This window comes from Aethalodelphis obliquidens, unplaced genomic scaffold (genome assembly GCF_003676395.1).
Source record: "Aethalodelphis obliquidens isolate GAN/ISIS:26980383/991018 unplaced genomic scaffold, ASM367639v1 scaffold20, whole genome shotgun sequence".
Lineage (NCBI taxonomy): Eukaryota > Metazoa > Chordata > Mammalia > Artiodactyla > Delphinidae > Aethalodelphis > Aethalodelphis obliquidens.
In genome coordinates this window covers 20,282,955-20,303,924 of record NW_020837964.1, presented here as the reverse complement: position 1 = coordinate 20,303,924, position 20,970 = coordinate 20,282,955, and the positions used below count along the sequence as shown (strand labels likewise).

Here is a 20,970-nt window from a genome sequence, read left to right as displayed (position 1 = left end):
TATACTGGCAGAGTTGAGTAGATGCAACAGAGACCACTGCCTGGCCCGCCATGCTGAGAATATTAACTAGCTGGTCCTCTACAAAAAAAATGCGCTGATCCCTAAAAAACAAACACTCTGCCTACTACCTGTGACATACCCACATACATATATACACACACATCTACCATATATTTATATATTGTCCAGATAATTTTTCTGCTTATGTGTTTGCTTTTAGAAGGAAAATATTTCAAGCATATAGCTAAATATGAAAACAAATGCAATAGATGATCATCATACACTCCAAGGTTTTTTCTATTTTTTTTAAATTTATTTATTATTTATTTTTGTCTGCGTTGGGTCTGTTGTTGCGCGCGGGCTTTCTCTAGTTGCGGCATGCAGGGGCTGCTCTTCATTGCAGTGTGCGGGCTTCTCACTGCAGCGGCTTCTCTTGTTGCGGAGCACGGGCTCTAGGCGCGTGGGCTTCAGTAGTTGTGGCATGTGGGCTCTAGAGCGCAGGCTCAGTAGTTGTAGCACGTGGGCTCAGTAGTTGTGGCTTGTGGGCTCTAGAGTGAAGGCTCAGTAGTTGTGGCGCACGGGCTTAGCTGCTCCGCAGCAGGTGAGATCTTCCCGGACCAGGGATCAAACCCATGTCCCCTGTATTGGCAGGCGGATTCTTAACCACTGCGCCACCAGGGAAGTCCCCACCCCTAGTTTTAACCAATGTTAATATTCAGTTAGATTTTTATGTTTTCAAAATACTGTATCATAGTAATCTATACTTGTAACTAATCTTGAGTTCTTTTAGAAGAAGGAAGAAAAGACATACTCACATGTACCTCGAGCTAAACAACCTGAAGCGTTTAGCACTGTTGTAACATGATTACTGTCATTCTATTTCTGGTTTTTCAGATGGGTGAAAGGGTCTCCCTTATGAGCTCCATGGTCTAAATTACAAGGCACACATTTTACCAGAGATTAAGGAATGAGTTTTTTGAGTTTCTTCAATCAAACAAATAGTTTAATATTAAAGTAAAATGGTATCTGGCAACTGATCCACTTCGCTGTACAGCAGAAACTAATAGAACATTGTAAACCAAATATACCCCAGTAAAGTAAAATGGTGATTTTAGTTAGGACATTTAACCAGAGCTATCTTTTTTTTAAAAAAAAAATTATTTATTTATTTATTTATTTTTGGGTGTGTTGGGTCTTCGTTTCTGTGCAAGGGCTTTCTCTAGTTGCGGCGAGCGGGGGCCACTCTTCATCACAGTGCGTGGGCCTCTCACTGTCGTGGCCTCTCTTGTTGCGGAGCACAGGCTCCAGACGCGCAGGCTCAGTAGTTGTGCCTCACGGGCCCGGTTGCTCCGCGGCATGTGGGATCTTCCTGGACCAGGGATTGAACCTGTGTCCCCTGCATTGGCAGGCAGATTCTCAACCACTGCGCCATCAGGGAAGCCCCAAACCACAGCTATATTAACTAGCAGTTCTTGATGTACTGTGCTTAAATGCTAATATAAATAGGGCAAGATTTAAAGAAAATAAAGCTTGAGATTGAACTGAATGCCCGTTTCTATCCATGCTTACCCCTAATCCAGTTGATGAAATCTTAGTCATAGGAATCAGTCTTAAGAGGAATGTCCTTTTATAATCACTATTTCTTTTGTTAGAAAAAGCAAAACCTTTGAGACTTCTCTGGACGCCAAGGTTTACACAACTTCATTTGAAGTCAAAGTCCCTATAGCCATTTGGTTCCCTAGTGACCTGGTCCCAGCTCACATATAACCAAGGATAGACATTTGTTTCATCTTCTTTAGACATGACAGAGATGGAAAGGGAAGTTTCTGCCTCTCTCATCTGACTTCATCAGCATCATTGTTTGCCTTCCATAACCTCGTAACATTTCTTCACTGTATTCGTTATTTGTCCTTTTGAGGCTCTTTCACAGTGTGTGTGTGTGCGCGCGTGTGTGTGTGTATGTGCGCGCACGCATGCACACATGAGTAGTACCTTCATTCTAATCCTCTTTCAATCCCTCCAATCAATAACAGGGCTCTATATGAGAGAACATAAACTAGCACTGAGGGCTCACCTTTGAAAAATCTCCCTGACCAATGTCCCTCTGATACAGAGCTTAAGGATGTACCAAGGGGGAAAGTGGGGGAGGGAGAAATTAGGAGATTGGGATTGACATATACACACTACTATATATAAAATAGGTAACTAATAAGGACCTACTGTATAGCACAGGGAACTCTACTCAATACTCTCTAATGGCCTATATGGGAAAAGAATCTAAAAAAGAGTGGATATATGTATATGTATAACTGATTCACTTTGTTGTACAGCAGAAACTAACACAACACTGTAAATCAACTATACTCTAATAAAAATTAATTTAAAAAATATACAGTGAAGGGGCTTCCCTGGTGGCACAGTGGTTGAGAGTCTGCCTGCCGATGCAGGGGACACGGGTTCGTGCCCCGGTCCGGGAAGATCCCACATGCCACTAAGTGGCTGGGCCCGTGAGCCATGGCTGCTGAGCCTGCGCGTCCGGAGCCTGTGCTCCGCAACGGGAGAGGCCACAACAGTGAGAGGCCCACATACCGCAAAAAAAAAAAAAAAAAAAAAATATATATAAAAAAAAAAAAAATATATATATATATATATATATATATATACACACAGTGAAATTCAAATGAGCACTTCATATAATTAAGCCTGCTATAGAAATACATATTTCTTCAATTCTTCAAATCTGTAGACCAGAATAACATGAAATATATTTAACATCTTTCACATGCAGAACCACCAACCAAAAAAAAAAACAAGATGTTTCTGATAAAGCCAGACATTTTTTTCTTAAATTTTAGACCCGAAAGTTTGCTAGATTAGCACGTAGTTATACAGTCGTTAAAATAAGCTCTTGAGACAGAAATATACGTTCGTTTTACGACAGCTAGCTCAGTCTGCGCTAATGACGCCACAACGCAAGGGGGGCGGGGCATGGCCAAAATCTAATGTTTCTGCCCATCTTCCCAATTCCACTCTGTGGCACGCTTGTCTCACGGGTGTCCTTCCTCTCTCCAGACTGAAGGGCACAATGTTTTTAAGCTTTGGGATTTAACGTCTCTGCTTCAACCTTCAGAACAGCTCTCCAACCACTCTGAAGCCGTCCCAACCTCCCAAGCTGGGAGCCAAGAGTGTGCTTGACACAGAACCCAAGGGGACCTGGGAATGGTTAATAATGGAAGATTCTCAAATATATCATATGTATCTATTACTAGGAAGATTAATAATGATAAGAATGCCCTTTCTCAGTGCAAGACTTTTCTCTCTTGATACTTAACCTACCCCGGTGGATGAGGTTAAGCTATGCCCCTTAATGAGGAACTATTAAGACACCTATAATTAAAATGACTTTTCTCCCGAGTGCTCAAGGAAAATTACATTTTTTCCCCTTAACAATTATAAAAACAAAATAACGACAGCAAATTTGAAAACGGTAATGTCCCTCCCAATTCCACCCCCTCAAAAAGGCATAAAGGGATGGCTTCAATGCAGAACTGTCATACTTGGGAGGCACAAGGACACCTGGAAAATTTACTCAAAATTCAGGTCCCCAGGCCCAATTCACAATAAACTCCGCTACTTGAGATTTGGGGTCAGGCTCAGGATGTCACCTTTTAATAAAAGCCCAGGCAGTTTGGATACTCGTAGTCCGGAGACTACGCTTTGAGAAACATTGCCACGTGTTCAATACTAGTCTTCTGTTCTTGTATAATATATATCTCCCAATCTTCCAATTCTGTGTTCTAGCTTCTTGTTATCCAGCACATATTTATTTACACTACATTTGTTCTTCATCCTGGTGAAATTTAAGAGATCAGAATTTAAATCCCCAAGCGTCTCTTAAACAGATTTATTCAGATACTTTCTTATTAAGGGGCCAGAGGGCAAGGGCATGTTTACAGTTTCCACTGTGTATTGCCAGACTGCTTTCTCCTAGTGTGGAGAAATTTATATTTAAACTGGCAGATTAAGAGGACCCAATATTCACCATAACGTCACCAGCAATGTGTATTTGAATTTATTTTTACTTTGTTCTGCTAATTTAGTCAGTGTAAAATGGTATCTCAAGGTGGATTTAATTTGCACTTCTTGCATTTCTGGTGAAGATTAATATGTTTCCCTGTGTTTCTTTGCTACTTATAAGTTTCCCAGAGTTACAGTTAAACTTTCGAATCTCTCGTCACATTCAGGGCATGGCTTTTTGCTTCTTTCTTTGTTGTCAAGGCAACTGAAACTTAACAGAGACCGAAAAGCCAGTGATGGAGCGGGGACTCTGGCTTGATTCAGCATCCCAGGACATGCTCTTGGCCAAACTACCTTCTGTCCTGAGGGTCTTAAGGCAAAAACTTCCAGATGGGAGGAAGACAGGGAAAAAGAAGGTATTCCAAGTCAGGTTTCTGGGGAAGAGACTGTGAGACCGAGATCTGCATACAGGAGATTTCTGGGGGAATTTTCTCAAGATTAAGACCTGGAGGAGGTGACAGAAGCTGGAGCCGGCCGAGGGAGGGGTTCAGCAGTTGCCATCTCAGCCATGGCCCCGGGGATCACTAGTACTGAGATGACACTTTATTGTTGTCCTGCTTTAAGGCAAGGGTTCCAGGACTTTCTTCCCGCACATGGACCAGTCCTCTGATGCAGGCTGCCCCAGGGAAGGCATTCTGAGCTTGGATGAGGTGACTCTCTTCAGCAGAAGGCAAATCCCAGAGGGGCACTCGGCTGTGAACTGTCAGCCACCAATACTACCAGCAGCTGGGGGGGATGAGAGCTGAGTCCTGAAGAGGGAATCTGGGTGACGTGTCACAGTATCCCCTGCCTAAGGACTCTGACGTTGGTTGAAACACTATAGTTTCCTTTAATATGTGCTATCATTTTAGTTATCTACTGATGTACAACCATCTCAAAACTTAGCCTGAAACAAACAAAACATTTCCATTTTGCTCATGATTCTGCAAAAAGGGCTGGGCTCAGCTGGGCAGTTCTTCTGCCAGTCTTGCTGATGATCACTCATTGGCTGTATTCTGCTGCTGAGGAAGCTGTGGTGGGTCTCTCTCCAGGGAGTCTGAGGGCTTCCTCTTCTCACTGTGGTCTCATCAATTCCAGGTAGCCTCTTTACATGGTCTTTCCAGCAATGTAACCGGTTTTCTTGCATGGAGACTTAGGGCCAGTTCCCAGCCTAAGCCTTTAGAGGAGAGCTTCTCAACCTTGGCACTATCGACAATTGAGGTTGGATCATTCTTTTGGGGGGAGGCGGCAGCAGACACCTGTCCTACGCATTGCAAAATGTTTAGCATCATCCCTGGTCTCCACTCACTAGATGCCAGTAGCACTCTTCCAGTCGGGACAATAAAAAAAGTCTCTAGACATTGCCAAGTGTCCCTTGGGGAGTAAAATTGGTTCCCGTTGAGAATCACAATTTTAGAAAACCTAACAACTTACACTTTAGTATTCTTGGAAGTTCTACCACATTCTATTGGTTAAAACAAGCCATAAACACAGCCTAGATTCAAAGCACATGGATACCAGGAGACCTGGCTCATTGGGGGCCAACAATGTAACAGACCGCCATGATTCTGTGAGGTTCACATTAATATTTCCATATCATAATGTGACACTAAGGCTCATTCTTTCAGATGCACACAGTCAGAAAGTCATAGCACCGAGATCCAAGCCCAGGTCTGCCTGACACAAAGCACATATCCTCTCCACCACCTTGAATTGCCTACAGCAGGTTTCAAAAGGTTATTCTTAGAGATGAACTACCCTCAATCTTCTAAAAAAACATGTTAAAGAGCAAGGTTTTACTTGGGTTTACTTACAATTAATGAAGAAAACATTAATCACTTGAAGTGCTATTTTGGAGCTCATGAAACTGAAATGAAGCGCAATATGAGATGTTCATTTATTTCCAAGGGGTTTATTTTGTTAACATTCAAGCACTCAATCCTCTTTGCCTTATTTATAGTCTAAGTATGCTTTTTTAATAAGTAAAATCTTATTTGGAGTGATACAAGTAACAGCCTTCTTCTCTTCAAGATGCAGGGGGTAGAGGTTGTGGGCAAAGCCAAGACGTCCCACTGGACACCCCCCTCCACCCAGGGCAGAGTTTCTTCAAGGGTGGTCTACACTGGTGTTCCCCACTTAGAACTGTAGCCTCTTACAAGACCCCAACTCCTGCCAGGGTACGAAATGCCTAGACTTAAAGCTTAGCTCCACCACTCACTGGCTACACGGCTTTCGATGAGCCATTCAAACATCCAGAGCCTCAGTTTCCTTGTCTATAAATTGGGTGAAACCCTAGCCTGGAGGATTTGTGTTGAGAAAATGAAATGATACACGGACATGTGATCCCTTTTCCCATCCCTTCCTGGGAAAAAAGGGAACTGCAGTGGATGCAATAGACACAACCAAGAGAAGGTCTTTTTGACTTGAGAGCAGATTAACCCAAGTCTCTTCTTTATCAGATGGGAAGCCCAGTGTAGAAGAGGAGGCTATCAGTGGATTAGGGCACATTCTATGGTCCCCAGGATTTGTGGATCCTGTGCCATCTCCCCTCCCACCCATGAAGGGAGCAGACACATAAAAGGCAAAAATAAAGCATGAATACTGTTCCTCCTCTATACCTCTCCCACCTTAGCAGACAGGACATGGAAATTGAAGGGAAAGGAAAGACCAGAATGAAGACCATTCATCATTAGATACAGTAACCACTTCCCAGTATTTCTCAAAACATATTCTGTGAGTTCTTCTCCAAATTGCATACATTACATTTATTATAGAGAAAACTCTCTTATCTGGAATGCTCAGGACCCTAACGTTCTAGTGAGCTGAATGTTCTATTTCACAGGGAGGCACCAGATCTCTCATACACGGAATTCTAGTTTCCAATGTTGGGACATGGCAACAGGTTTTTTGATCAAAGTTTTAATCAAATATAATTTAATATTTATCCAAGGGCTTCTGAGGTACAGTAGTATTTTGTATTGGCTCCAGGAAATAATAAGAAACATCCACTGTCTAAGACTTGAGGGTTAACATGTAGATTACTGGAGGTTTCTCATTTATACTTCCTTCATAGTTAAACCAATCTGGGTTGAATCCTAGCTCTAGACTTACTAGCTGGCTGTACTTGGGCAGGATAATCTCTACAAGCCTTAGTTTTCAATCTGTAAACTTGTAAACTTTCAATCTGTAAATATAATGGTAACTGCCTTAGGGAAACAATATGATAATTATTGTAAAGTCCTTGGCACAAAGCCTCACTCATAGTAAGGACTTAGTCAACTTTACTCTGACTGTTCTCTCTTTTGGATTCTATTTCAGCTGCATGAAAAATAAACATGCAGAGAAAGAACCAGGAAGCACTATGGAACACCTAACGGTCCTCGTGCAGGAGATGCTGACAAAGCAAGGGACGGAGGTTCAGGGGATGGGAAGGCGACTTGCACGCCTGCAGGGCACACACCCCGTCCTGTCTAATCATCATGGCCATCCTGTGGCTGGGAATGAAGGCTGATTAGAGAGGAAAACTCAGGAGGCCACTCTAACTGAGGGGTAAAATTTCCCAAGCCCGTGCCAGGGAAAACTGCTGTTTGGATGCAAGAGTCCTGTAGCTGGACAGTCACCGGTGTGTCTCCAGTGCTGTGGTTCAAGTGCTCACAGCTCAGCCCCAGAGGGCCTGCCTGCAGTGAGTCAGGGAAGGACATTATGAAACTCCTGCCCGTGCCTCCTTATGTGGTCCCAGAGATACACGCAGGCTTTCCTCTGCCATCAGTCACCCTTGGGCATCTAAAAGGCACAGCTGCTTTAGTCTAAGAGATGTTGCCTCAGCTACTGAGCCTAATCACTCATTCAATTTTTACTTGGATAATTATTTCCAAATGATAGCTAAAGGCCCCCTTTTATTTGCTGGCTGACCGTCTTACTAATGTGCCTCAATTTCAGTTAGGACAATTGATGACAGATCTCGGCTCAGACAGATGGACTCTCCATGAGGACCCCTCGCCTGTGTCTTGCCTCCTGAAGGGTTTTTCCATGATGACTGGCTCACACAAGATGGGCTCAGCTGTCCAGTGGGCACCCAGGAAGCAAAATGTTGTCCCGAAGTGAACAGAAAAGCTCAACGGGCTTCAACGATGCAAGAAACGCTCTGGCGAGAGGAGGAACTAGGTATGTGCTAGGCAGCGCCAGGGGCAGCCCCCTGCAGCCCAGAGAAGCTGCAAAGGAAAGGTTAGCAGGACAGGAGGTTTCTCGGGAGCCAGAGAGCTTTGCTTCCGGAAGCCTTGCTCAGCGGCGATGACTGTGTTTGCACTGGATCTACGTGGGATGCTTCCTGTTGGCTGCACTTGCCCAGGGACAGGGCTGGCGTGGGTGTTGAGAGCAGCACTGCTCCCCCAGCACTGAAGGAGAGGAGCTGGAAAGACCAGAGAAAACGAGCCTGTGTCCTGCTGGAGGAAACACCTCTTTTTACAGTCAAGCCAGAGAATAAAAGAGCAGGGAGAAATGGGGTTTTCAATCTGCCAGGTTCGTCTGCAGCCCCCCACCTTGAAGGTGAGGCAGTGGTGGATGGAAGGGGCGTGGACTTGGAATCCAGAAGACTTGGAATCCAGAGGTTCCATTTTGCCTCTACCTATTAGCTGTGCGAGGCTGGGTCTCTGTCCCATCACACTGAAATGGGGACGAGACTACTAACCCTGCAGGGTGGTTGTGAGGTTACATGGAAGGACACATGTAAAAGATATGGTACCTAATGGTACTCCCCAAATGATCATTGCCTGTTCTCACTAACTTCCTTCCTTTGTCTCCACAGCTTTACCAACTGTGGGCAATTTCATACTAAAATCCAATCTCCCTGTCTCCCTAAGAGAACCCTGGTTTTGTTCAAGGGCAGCCATGAGCCTAAGAGAAGGTCTGAATCTAGTAGCCTGCCTTGTAGGTAGAGGCGGCCAATGACACATAGTTACCGAGAAGGGCTTCAGAGAAAGCCCCCTTTGACCCTCACCCAACCTGTTCTTCCATCCAGGAACCACGGCCTGAGCTCAGGCAGAGCTGGGACAAGCCTGGTGCCCAAGAGAGGTTTTCTGACTGAACAACAAGAAAAAAAAAAAAATGGCAGAGACAGCTAACATTTATGAATGCTTGCACCACGCCAGTCAACGTGCTAAGCCCTTTTCTTGTTTCATTTCATTTAATCTTCAAAAAGACCCTATGAAATATTTTTCTACTGTTAACTTCTATTTACAAATTAGGAACCTAAAGTACAGGAATACATGAGTATATGTAAGCGCAACTGAATGAATGAATGAGTGAACATACATACGAATGACAGCATCTTCTGGAATTCAGGAAGGAGAATTAGAGGTGGAGGGTAGGTGGAGGTTCCTATCACTGTGGTAATTTCCTAAATTACCACAAATTTGGTAGCTTCAAGCAACACAAATTTATCATTTTACAGTCCTATAGATTAGAAGTCTGACACAGGTGTCTCTGGGCTAAAGTCAGTATGTTGGCAGGGCTGTGCTCCTTTCTGGAGGCTCTAGGGGAGAGACTGTTGCCCCGTCTTCTCCAGCTTCTAGAGGCTGCCCACATTCCTTGGCTCAAGGCCCCCTCCTCCATCTCCGAAGCCAGCAGTGCTGGGCTAATTTCTTCTCGCACCGCTACACTGCCATCTCTGTTCTGCCATCCACTTTTAAGAACGCTTATGATTAAGCTGGGTCCACCTAGATAATCCAAGACAACCTCCCTATTTTAAGGGCGGCTGACCAGCAACACTAATCCCATGTGCAACTTTAATTCCCCTCGCCAGAAGAGGTAACGTATTTACAGTTTCCGAGGATTAGGACCTCTCTGGGGACCATTACTCTGCCAACCACAGTAGGTTTTCCGGAAGTTTTCCTCATTGTTTACGGGAATATCTTTGTCATAGGAGCAGCTGCAGCACGTAGCTAACTCTGTGGCGGGAGAGCGTATCTCAGTTTAAGGATGACAGGAAGATGAGACCTGCCTGGTTCATGTTCCTGGCACGGTCACGGGGTGCAGTTCTGGTCACAGAGTCTCACACTGCCACCTGGGGATGCAGACTCCAATAGTTCTCTGGGGGAAGGATGAGGGTAACACCGGCCGGTCACACCCAATGACCATCTGCGGATCACGGGGCTTTCCTCTTCTTATAGCCAGTGGCCACTGGCATGTGGAATTGATTTGCAGGAAATTAGGAGAAGAAAGGGAGGGGAGTTGCACAATCTTTTCACATTTATTTTCATACTCTTGTCTTCAATCAGCCCTGAGATTCACTAGGACAGTGATGCCCTGACAGGGAGGTCGCCTAGCCCGGGTGACCCAGCTACTAGCTGACAAACTAGAAACTAGGATCTGAGGTCTTCTACCCAGCCTATTCCTGAGCAAGTCTGACTGCTCCCCCACCAGTCCCATGGCCAGACCATTCTCAGGGCCTTTGATCCAATGCCTTTCATGCCCAAACGACCGCTTCTTGCCCTTGTGTGCTTATATCTTTCCCTCTATCAAGACTATGCGGCCTCCAGGAAGCAGCCTCCCACCACACCACCCAAGCAGCCCATTCTGGCTTCTTGTCCTTACTTTGTGCAGGTCAGCCATTCCATGGCAACTGGTATCTCTGGTATGTCCATGGTGGGTCTCTCTCACTTGACCTTGGACCCCTGAAAGACAGTTACATTTTAATTGTTTTTAGTTCACCATCACTCCCACCTCCGCACCCGCCATAGTATCTTTTCCACCATTGACTGTCTCTAAGTGTTTGTTGCTTAAAAGACAATTGGACTTCCCTGCTGGTGCAGTGGTTAAGAATCTGCCTGCCAATGCAGGGGACACAGGTTCGAGCCCTGGTCTGGGAAGATCCCACATGCCGCGGAGCAAGGAAGCCCGTGCGCCACAACTACCGAGCCTGCACTCTAGAGCCCACGTGCCACAACTACCGAGCCCATGTGCCACAACTACTGAGCCCACGCACCTAGAGCCCGTGCTCCACAACGAGAGAAGCCACCGCAATGAGAAGCCCGCGCACCGCAAAGAAGTGTAGCCCCCACTCACCGCAGCTAGAGAAAGCCCGCGCACAGCAACAAAGACCCAACACAGCCAAAAATAAATAAATTTATTTAAAAAAAAAAGACAATTGGATGCTTTGAGTTGACCCAAGTCAACAGATATTTTCCTTTTAATATTTCACCTCAACATAGCAGCCTCAGAGCAAATCAGTTACCTTTTCTCCAATACTTCAATGAGTTTTTAAAAAATCCTCCACACTGTCTTAGAAACTACTGTGTCCCTTCTCAAGTCCCTGTCAGGAATGCTTTGTAAGAAATGCCTCTCTACTCCTCAATCAAAAAGCAAAAGCGAAATTAGTTGGTCCTTAAGCCATCACTGACTGGTGTTTCTGCAAAGTGATCTACTCAAGGTGACAACAAAGCAAAGCTCGCTGGTGAGGCTGAGAGAGGGATGCCTCCGCCCACCCCCAGGCTCTGTCCACCGACACCAAGGAGCAGATGGAGGTTGTATGCCTAGCTGAGCACCGCTAAACACTGTTGTTTGAACAGAAACACTCCTAGGTTAAATCTCAGAGATAAATAGGTAATTACAGTGAATCCTTCCTAATTGCCATCCTTCTGCCCAGCACATGGAAACAACACCTCACTCATTCTTTCAGGGTGCTGAGAGGTGGGCAAGGCCTTCCATGCTGCCTGTGGAGCTCTCTGAATGAAAGGCCTGTGTCCCTATCCTGTGGATGAGGTGACTGAGAATAAACAAGGCACATGTTTCCAGAGTCGCTGGGGGTGGTGGGAACATCCGTGTGCAGCTGCATTTCTCCGTTTCCGGGAGAATTAGAGAAAAAGATGGACTGGTGAGCACAAAACGAATCTGAAAGACGTTGTCCATCCCTACCTGAACCTGAATTTGGGAGGCTGCACTTAGCACCTACTGTATACCAGGAACTGAGCTGGACATTTCCACGTTATTTCATTTAATCTCCACAACAACCCTCTATATTATAAATTCCATTTTATAGCTGATAAATCTCAGACTCAGGAAAATGAAGTGACTTGCCCAAAGTCCCCCAGGTAGCAGGAGACAAGACCAAAATTTGCAAAGTTTCTTCATTCATTTTGATTCACTCTTCAACAGGTATTTATTGTAGAGCTACAAGTATTTAACATAGAGTAATGGGCACTGTGTCCATAGACAAACCAGGCCATTGGGAGAGGCCAAAGTCCCTGCAGGGCTGGGCTTTAATCTGAGACTGGCCCGTATGTCCTAACCAGACGGCACATGCTGAGTAGCTGGGGCCGGGTCCAAGGAGGAACCCAGCCCTGGAAAAATCTGTCTCTTCTGCCATTTTCCTCCTTCCCAAGGCAAAGGATCACTAAATACAATTTCACAACAAGAGCTTCCATTTCTCCCAAGCCTGGGAGAACTGTCCCAGCACAGCACCCTAGTTCACGGTCATTTCAAAAGCAGCAGAACAGAACAGAGGAGGGATGGCTGGAGCTCAGTCAGCCAAGTTGAATAGACTGTGCTCTGGACTTCCAAGTGCAATTCCCAGGTTCAAGCGCTAAGTGTGATACCTCCTGGCTTGGCACAGGTCATGTCATCTCCTGGAGCCTTCGTCCCCCATCAAGTTAAATACTCCTTCTTGCAGTATTTGTAAGAGTACTTCTTGCAGTACCCTTTCCACTTATGGTGGAAATCGAAGGAGGTAACATCCAGCACATCGGAAGTGCTTTCAACAAACACGAGAGAAAAGACCCACCAAGGCTGGCGGGCAACGTAGGAAGGTTGCAAAGGGAGCAAAACAAAGCCATGTTCCCTGGATGGAAGAGAGGAAGCCCTGGAAGGCAGGGGCCACATCTGTGTCCCAGTGCCTAGGGCAGAGTCTGGCATATAATAGGCCTCTTAATAAACACTTATGAATTTAGCAATGAATGAAAATTGGGCAGTGTCATGGGGTACAAGAAGAGGTCCATGGCGGACAACATGCTGGGCAAAACCCGAATCCTGGGGGCCAGGGTCTCGTGTCAACACAGGACTGGAGAATGAGGGAAAGGTCATCACCCTTCCAGACCCAGTTCCTGGAGGAAGGCAAAGCCTCGATCTCAAACAGGAAGAAAGGGCCTGATTTCTAGCCATGGGGCACTTGATTGGCAAGACCGGCTGCTGGGATGAGTCTAGGGGCCCCCTGCAGTTCACAGCTGTCCCAGCCAAGCCCGTTAGAACCAGGACCATTTCAGACATGCCCCATGTTTGGAACCCTTCCTCTGGAACTTCCGGATCAATCTGGCAGAAAGACAACGTCACCAAAGCCAATCCTGGGTCCAAAAATACAACCAAATGTGTTACACAAAGAAACATGGTGGACCTGGATTCCCGATGGCTGGGACTGAGGCCACGGGCCTGCTTCTTGCCTCGACCAGGCCTGTGTGGCCTCAGAACTCGGCAGGCAGGGCTGACGGAGGCCAGCCTGTCCCCTCCCTGCCTTGCACTCAGGCCAGGGCTGTGGTTCACTAAAGCTCAGCCCGATGAAACAACAATGAGGCAAAGTTAACTGCTCTGAACAGAAGGAGGAGGGATGTTATAACGGAATACGCCAGGGCGCCATATCCTAGAAAAAGGCAGAGAAGATTCTGCCAGGGGGACCCTCTCACCCCACGCTCCACTCGGGGAAAGTGCTGGGGACCCACAAGGACAGCAGAGAGAGCACAGCTCCACGGCCAGACGGAATTGGACCTGAAGCCCAGCCTGACTGCTTATCAGGAAGTCCCTTAACTGCTTTGAGCCTCAGTTTCCTAACTTATCAAAAGGAGGAAGAGGGGGGCAGCAGTTATCTCCCGCCGGCCACCTGCGTCAGCGCGCACGTGCATGAGCCTGGCTGCTCCGGCAGACTGGGGCATGGAGGGGCTGACACCCTGGGAGCAGCTCTCCACCCACGATTAGTGCGAGCTGGTGGGTCCCCACTCTAGCTCCTCACCTGTAGGCGGAACGACTCCCAAGTCTCCCAGAGGCCCCCCTGGGGCTCTGCCCCAACGCCCAGAGCCTGCTGGTTCACGCACACTGTACTGTCTTCCTTCCCGCCCTCTCTCCCCTCCACAGAGCCCTGCTGGTGCTTCCCTGAGCACCTGCCAAACCAGCCACTTGCAGTCAGAATCTGCCTCTGGGAGGATCCAGCTTGAGACGCGTTCCTTAGACAGATGTGGGGAGCTATGTTCAAATGTTCTGCCCCACCCTCTCTCAGTTACTTTGTAATTCCAATTCACAGTGGCCACGGGGCTTTCAACTTCTCTGAGGATAACGGGCCCGTTTGTCCCACTGGAAGCACAGCTTGGGGGAACCTGCCGTTATGGCCATTCATTTGTTCAGCAAACATATACTCAGAGCCGCCACGGGCCAAGGCCTGGTCTGGGGCTGGGGGTCCAGCTGTTAGCAGTGCCGACAGACATCACTTGCATGGACAAGAGGCACAAACATACAACCAGCTGTGACTCCGAGGCAGGGAGAAGGCATTCTCATGGCACAGGACTAGATGGAGGTCTTCTGCTTCTGGGCCCGGCATGTTCATTGCCTGCCTGCGGGACGGGAAGCACACCCGCCATGACCTTCGGCCTCCTCGGCTGCAAAGTGAAGATGCTGAGACCCTGGCTGAAAATGAGCCAGGAGCTCTGGAATCTTTCGGAAACTGTCTCGGCCATTCTCTCAGAGACAGAAACTGTCTCTCTGTGGTTACTCATCCAGGAATTGACATCTGGGCAAGTTTCCAGCAGCGCTGTTGGATGATAATGGCCTTTCCCAAGTTTTTATCTAGACAGATCAGCATGTGGGGCTGTCAGCGAAGGTCTGTACTTTTCCTCTGCCAGGGTCTTCTCTTTAGAAGCTGAGTGTGGCCCTCAGGGAAGGCGCCCTCACTCGTACCTGGGGCAGCAGCATCTCAATTCTCCCCTAATGAAATCATCGTGAAGGCAACTTGCTGGGATTTTCTGAGCTCGCATGCATGGAAGCCTCCAGCCCTGGGCTCTAGCACAAACCTCAGACAGTGTATCTGAAAAGCCAGTTAGAAAAGGCCCCAGAGAATGTTCTAGAACTTAGAGAAGAGGGATCCAGAGGGAGAGAGCTACACCATGGGACAGTCACAGAGGTGGTCGCACATTCTCCCCGGCCCTGGGTGTCGTCGAGAGGTGGCAGGGAGGGTCCCAGCCATGCTCAAACCAAAGAGACAGTAATCATCTTATAGGGCAGTGCTTCCAATCAGGGCCCTTCTAGTGATGATGGGTTTTCCCTGCCAGTTATAGGTAAGAATCTAAGTGACAAATGGTGATGGGGAGCTCCGTTATAACTGCACAAGGATCTGTCTGGCAAAGAATATTAATATGTTCCTCTCCTGCTCTCCCAACCACACACACACACACACACACGCTTACCCTGCTTTGCACTGTGCTAACACCCCTTCTACCATTGCAGCTATCTTAGAACATCAGAGCCCTCTGTAACGTCACGTGATGCTTGTGGGATGGTCTTCATAACACCCACCAGGATCTCCTGGATTCCTCCTCCCCTCGTGCACACCTTTCCAGCTGGAACCGGGAGACTGTGCTCAGCTATCCCCGTATATGACTAGTAATAATAATAACAACCATCACTATTTATTCATAGATTACCTTGCGTCAGGCCCTGTGCTAAGCGTTTTATGTGCATTAATTCAGGGGTTACCAAGTGGCCTGAATCTACACACACACACCCCCCTCCACTGCCTGTCTATGTAAATAATGTTTTACTGGAACAGCCATACCAGTTTGTTTATGTATCATCTATGGCTGCTTTAGTGCTACAATGGCAGAGTAACTGAGACTGCAACCGTACGGCCCACGAAGCCTAAAATATGTCCTATCTAGCCCTTTATGGAAAAATTTTGCTGACCCATGCATTAACTCATCTTACCCTTTTCCAAAGCCCTGGGGATCATTGTAAAAGTCCTTTATATTAAAAGAAACAGGGATTCAGAGAGGTTAAGTACTTTGCCCAAGGACACACAGCTTATAAGTGACAGAAGTAGGGTTTGAAACCCAGGAGTTCAGGGTGCAAGTCCTGGCCTCCAATGATCTACCCACAAGTTCTTGTGAAAGTGAATCAGAAATGACCAGTGAACCCCTGGCCAACAGGAGGGCTGGGAAGGTGGGAGCAGGTTAGGGGCCACTGATGAATGAGATAACCGGCAGCTCCAGGGCAGTATGAGGGACCAGGGCCTCAGGTGTTGAGTCTGGAAGGGATCTTTGCTCCTTCCTTTCTCCATCTCTGTGAATGCTGAGGGGCTCACGTCTGCTGGACTTTTAACAAGATTCAGCAACACACACAGCAACTTGCTACCTGCTGTTACGGCTGCCGCAGGCCTTGTACCGGGGCCTGGTGAACAGCAAATGCTTAAACTTATTTACAAAGGTCGTCTTCACTCTTCTTAAGTCTCTTTTCCACGTTGGATGGAGCATGGGGCAATGCTGTAACGGTCCTAGAACTTCAGAATTTCAAAAGTGTCTCCGCAGCTAAGAAGTCACCCTCCCTCTGGAAGCCCATCCCCCCCAGAACATCCCCTAACTTAGTTTGTGCTGGCTCTCTGGGCCCATCCCAGGACCCCAGGCTGAGCATCCCCATGTGTTTCCACTGCCCCTCCTAGGACCTGGGTCCTCCCCATTGGGGTCCAGTGACGCCCACCTTCAGTTGCCTTCAAGCTGCAGAGTTCTGTGCAAACACAGATGCCCCACCTCTCCCCAGAGAGTCTGCTTCACCAGGGGCACCTTGGGGTTTGGGTCTGTGAAAGCCCCACCAGGGCAGTTTGGCCTGAGGACGAGCGCTCTGGTCCATTATGCCTCAGCATATCCCCGTTTGCTGAGGGCGGCTTTGCAAACCCTGGTTGACCGGGAGGGTCCCCTGAATGTGGGTGGTGTTCTCCTTCCAACAGTCAAAGACGTGGCACAAAGGGCCACGAAGGCTTCTGATTGGAAATTTCCTCTGGTCTAAAAAATCACAGCTGAGCAGGTTGGTTGCATTGGTACCAATTAGTACAACAAAAACCCAACATGAAAAGGATAACCTTACAGTCTAGGAAGTTTGCCAGAATCTCAGTCCACGCAGGTCATTATCTAACTCCTGCCACTACAACTTCAATAAAACTGATAACAACATTTAAATGGGCGATGAAGTTGCATTTTCCTTACTGCAAAGGAAGAGAATTTGGAAACCTGGTGATGGAATTTTTGTCAAAGTCTCATTTAAAAAAAAAAAAGAGGAACTGATGATATGAAGCTTCAAGTGATGCTATGAAGCTTGCAGTTAGATCAAGGTTCAAACTCAGGCCCTGTTACCTCTGAAGTATCAGTAGCTTGGGCAAGTCTCTTCATGACCCCAACCCTAAGGTTTTCATTAATAAAATGAAGATAAAGATGCTCCCTCCCCAGAGTGGTCAGAGGGCCAAATACTTAAGTAAGGGGCCTGGGACATGGTTGGTCCTCAATAAACACTTACTTAGAATAAGACTGGCTGCCAATGAGAAGTTTGCCTCCTGATAGGAGAGGAAAAATCACGCACAGAGATTAGGACCAAAGCCAGGAAATCATGAGGATCGTTCAGAGGGTCAGCAGAAGAAAAAACGGGAGAGAGAAAACTTTAGGAAGAAGGAAGTGCTTGATCTTGGTCTGGGTGATATGGTGGGATTGCTACATTTAAGCTTGGGGGGAAAAGGCAAGCCTGGTGGAGGGATGGCGGAGGCACACAGGGGCGGCAGCTGACCTGGACTGACCCACAGCAGCCCCCCTGCCACCGAGGTTTCAACCATAGATGGACCAAGCAACCCAGGGTGCATTCATTTCCACACAAGGACCGACAGCAGCATCCTGGGGGGGGGGGGGGGGGGAAGGGCTGAAGGAGGTTTTATCTCCAAGGTCAGCTTGGGATTGAGGAGCTCGGACATTTTTGCCCTCTCTGCCACCAGCCAGGGGGCAGGGGCAACCCACAGCCCAGAGGCAGAAGGGTCCAGGACAAGGAGGCTCAGAGAGCCAGGGAGCTGCCCGAGGCAATGAGCACAGCCCTGACAAATGGGAGCTTTATCCACACCTGGCCCAAAAACACCCCTCAAAGAGAGCCAGCCAATTGGGCTGACATATAAGGCATTTTATTTTTCTGCAACATACGCTGTATTCATCTACCTATGGAAAGGGAAACTCTGGGGGTATGGGGAATGGGTTTTTATATAGTTCGGGGTTGCTCAATATTTTCTAAGATGAGCTGCCTCAGCCTTTGCGTGAAAAGGCACCTGTGGCCAGAGAGGAGGCTGTGACCAGAGGCGCGTTTGACCCAGTGTCCCCAAACTGTGCCAGGAGATCCTCAGGACACCAGCATCCAGCCGGATGGTCCAGTTAAAAATCTCTGAGATCAAGTCTTTGGAAAAGGTTCAGCCGCACTTTCTTTGTAGTGGTGGGACTTCAGAGTGGCTGAGATGCTGACACACGTGAAGAATCTGCAGAGGAGAGGGGTATGCAGTGCTATCCAAGTTCATAGCACCACATGCCACCACCCCGCCTTCTTCTCTAAAAGGCCCTCTGAACAGCTCTGCTGCCCTGGGATCCAGGGAGCAGTTTAGGATGGACGGAGACGGCAATATAAAGGAACGTAGCTTCCTTGCGCACAGGGGCCAACCGGGGCAGGTGCGTGCACCTGTGCTCAGGTAGCAGAATGAGCCTGGGTCTCCTCCAGCCTGTCTCCCCACCAGTCTATTCCCAGCTGCCTTCTGGAGAACAGGTATTCCCAACAGCCTCCCACGTGCCTAGCCCTGTGCTTCCTTGTTTAATTGCATTCTCACGGTATTCATTCCCAGGTCAACCATATGAAATAGTTACCGTCAATGTCATGTTATAATACAGGAAACCAAGGCAGCTCAGGGAGGGTAGGAATACTGCCCAAGACCCCACGGTTGTAAAAGGAAGAGCTTGGATTTGAACCACATCTGCCACACTCTGATGGGCATTTCAACCCCGTGCCAGGGAGAGACCCAGGGATAAATGCTCAGTTTCTCCACAGAACAGCAGCCACTGTCTGGCTGCCCACCAGCTGACTACATATGAGCAGATGAGGCAGGCTCGGGGGAGAAGACTGGAAAGCCGATGGGTTCTGCGTTCCCTCAGCTGTATCGCCAGGGTCTAGCTTCCCCGCCAGCTCCAGCAGGTTCCTGGTGCTCAATTTGAGTTACCAGATAATTATGCCCACAAATGTAACACCAAGGAAGCTGAGCTTCCACCCACAACAGAAGCTGGAATAAATGTGCGTTTATTTTCCCCTGACATCATCATTTTGTCCTCTTCTACTCCTTTCTTTGTCTCTGACTTATGGGCCAAACTCTGGAAGCTTCTAGAAATGAGTGAAGCAGAGGCAGGGGGACAGTATGCTGGACTGTTCGACATTGTTTTTATCTCTGATTCCTTCCTTTCTGCCTCCACCACCTCACACCCCAGATCTGAGCCAATCATTAAGTCCTGACCCTCCACCAGCTGCCGTGTGGTCTTGGTCAAATCCTTGCCTTCTCTGAGCCTGTGTCCTCACTTGTTATTGTAAGCAGAATAATGGTCTCCCAAAGATGTCCACATCCTAACCTTACGAATATGTCACCTTACACATCAAAAGAGACTTTGCAGATGTGATTAAATTGAGTATCTTGAGATTGGGAGATTATCCTGGATTATCTGGGCGGCGGGGCGCTCACTGTAATCATGAGAGCATAAAAGAGAACCAGACAGACGGCAGCAGCATGAGGACTTAGCCCAGAGTTGCTGACTTTTAAGATGGAGGAGGGGTCATGTGTGAAGGAATATGGGCAGCCTCTAGAAGCTGCAAAAGGCAAGGAAACAGATTCTCCCCTAGAGCCTCCGGAAGGAACACAGCCCTTGATTTGAGCCCAGTGAGATACATATCTACGGAACTGTAAGATAATAAACTTGTGTTGTTTTAAGCCACTAAGTTTTTGGTAAGTTGTTACAGCAGCAACACAAAACTAACACACATGGACGAGGAGGAGGTTCTCTCCAGTTAGAAAAAGTCAAGTGATTTTGTCATTGGTGAAATGATATCTATACAGCAAGAGCTTCCAACAGCAGCTGTGCTTTCAGGACCCTCTGGCAGTGGTAACATCTTCCATGTGGCTCTGCGACCCTCCAGGAGCTCAACAGTCCCTCAGGAGCCACAGCACCTGGAAGGTGGCTCATCTGTTACCCTAGGTCTGGGGTCACAGACCCCAGATGCACACTGACTAGATGCACATTGACTAAAAACAATATTTTTAAAAACAAATATTTACTGTCTACCCAGTGCCCAGCACCTGGTTAAGCAATTTCACAAACTGTATTTCATTATTTCACTTATTCTCTAGGGATACCTAATTATTGTTATTCCCATGTTACAGCTGACGAATAAAAAGGACAGCTTGAGCACTCTGACCAAATTTACACAGATAGCAAATGGCACAACTTGAACTTGAGCCAAGTTTCTCCAGCTGCAAATCCCATGGTCTGACACTGTGGAAGAGGTACATCAGCAAGCAAAATAATCAGATAAGCAGACAAGCATAAACCACTTGCAATGCCTTTAAAAGCCACAGGTGAAATAGTAAAGTGCCTGGCATATAGTATGTGTTCAATAAAAATGAATTGACTTTTTAGTAGAAGAGTAAATGCATTTGGAGCAAATAGAACATCACTTTTTCCCGTTATTCATTTCAATGGTGAGGAAACTTGCAGAAAAGAGTCAATGAATTCAAAAGTGCAAAACAGTAGTCCAGCCTACAAGAGCACAACTGACGCCGAATGAGGGCTAGATTAGCATCATCATAGGTTAGAGGTTAAGGGAGAGGAGGAATGTGAT

The 20,970-nt window shown here is 47.3% G+C and overlaps 1 long non-coding RNA gene across 1 annotated transcript in view; it reads right to left on the bottom strand.

The window, feature by feature from the left end:
* LOC113627242 (uncharacterized) overlaps positions 1 to 20,970 on the bottom strand; it is a 383,675-nt gene that overhangs the window by 8,946 nt on the left and 353,759 nt on the right. Inside the window, exon 5 of the long non-coding RNA XR_003435482.1 lies at positions 10,648 to 10,727. This is a non-coding gene — a long non-coding RNA (uncharacterized LOC113627242). The remainder of the gene's footprint in view (positions 1 to 10,647; positions 10,728 to 20,970) is intronic.